The sequence below is a fragment of the Helianthus annuus genome, chromosome 16 (assembly GCF_002127325.2).
Source record: "Helianthus annuus cultivar XRQ/B chromosome 16, HanXRQr2.0-SUNRISE, whole genome shotgun sequence".
NCBI classification, from domain to species: Eukaryota; Viridiplantae; Streptophyta; class Magnoliopsida; order Asterales; family Asteraceae; genus Helianthus; species Helianthus annuus.
Genome location: NC_035448.2, coordinates 35,315,722 through 35,317,688, shown reverse-complemented (window position 1 = coordinate 35,317,688; position 1,967 = coordinate 35,315,722).

The window sequence follows — 1,967 nt, the reverse complement described above, 5'->3', positions numbered from 1 at the left end:
GATGGTACCTCGGCCGGATGGCAGCCCGGTCGGATGTCAATCCGGTTGGCTGGCATCTGGTTCGAGTGTTCGGTACGACGACTTTTGATATTTCGATTGCGAGCGATGTGATGCGATGGAGTTCCTATTCAAATTACTTTTAATCCCAATTACTCATATCTCGCGCTATCTCTTCTCCACTAATTATCATTCTATATCAACATACAATCATCCTTATTTCGTATTCGTTTAGCGTTTGCGATTCGATTGTGATTGAATTCGATTCCGTTTCGATTAATTACCACACCTATCATAAGTTAAACATGCACAAGTAACACATAAGGCACACACACACGTATAACAATCACCAAAATGCGTAATTAGCGTTTAGTTGACTTTATCGCATTGTTACTTCCTACTGTTCACAGTCGTAAAGCGATTCTTAGCGAGAAATATACATCGATTAATGCGATTATTAACAATTACCCCACATAATACAACTAACGTAAAACATAAAATAGACTAACTATAAGTCAAAGAAGTCAAAACAGGAATTGAGCAAGGAAAGACAGATTGCATTTAGCAATCTTTTCTTCCTTTGACCTCAATCTTGACTTTGACTTTGACTCCGAAACACGGGGTGTAACAGCGGTAACCAAAAACGCCAACAACTACATAATGCCGGTGGCGTACGCTCTAGTTGACGAAGAGACGGTTCATAGTTGGTGTTGGTTTTTCCAAAATTTGAGGGAATACGTCACCAGAGACTGTAACAGTAGAATTTGTGTTCTATCAGACCGTCATGCCTAGATAATTAATGCGATGGAGAACCTTCTGGATTGGAGGGAACCAAACGCCTACCACCGTTATTGTCTTCGGCATGTAAGAAGCAATTTTAGTGGTAGGTTCAAGACCAAATCTCTTAGGAAGCTGTGTTGGATGATTGGGAGCACAAGTCAACGCAGAAAGTATGTTTGGGCTGTGAGGGAAATGCGGATGTTAAACTTGGATGCTTGGAACTACCTGAACAATATCGACAAAAGCAAGTGGACTATTGTGCATGACCGCGGAAACCGTCGTTGGGGTAACCTTACGACGAACATATCCGAGTCTATGAATAATGTGTTACGTGAAGCAAGACCCCTGCCAGTAAAAGCCTTGATTCATTATACGTTCACCAAGGATGTATCAGAGTATGCTCGGCACGCGCAGATGGCACAAAGTTGCAATACCCCTCTACCCCCTCGAATTTGGTCCAGGTTTAACAAGTTGCATTCCGTAGCCATGCAACATGAAGTGTCCGTCTAGGATGTCAGAGAAGGTCGCTACGCGGTAGTATCAAGGGAAGAAACCAATGATGACGGTGGAAATGAGTACACCGTTGAATACAGACGCAGGCGGTGCTCATGCGGGAAATGGCAAATGCTTAGATTCCCTTGTTCCCATCCTATCGCCGTATGCGCTTGGAGGGATGAGCAACCACATGACGTTACCAATTCCATATTCCACACCACCACCTATCAGGAACAGTACAGCGGTCATTTTTTCACCCTGGGACACAAAGATGAGTGGGAAGAAGCTGACTGGACAATTCAAGGGGACCCTTCGAGGGTCACAACACATCGAGGGAGGGTTCATTCAAGAAGAATTCAAAATGAGATGGATGTTAACTACCACGATGAACCCCAGGCACGGCGATGCAGCAGATGCGGAGAAATCGGGCACAACAGGAAGACTTGTGGCCGACATTAAGTTAGTATCTTGTTGTTGTTTTTACTGTTAACTGTAAGGTGTATCCTCCTATGTTTTGTGTTTGGTATTTCTGTTTGAATTCTCAATTGGTGTAATTTAACAATTAAGACATTTGTTCCAAAATTCATTAAGAAACATTAAACACAACAACACACATATTATTGAATTGAAAATACATAAGACAGCAGCTAAGGTAGAATATGGTAGGGTTTAAAAAGATGAATCAGAAGCGCTAT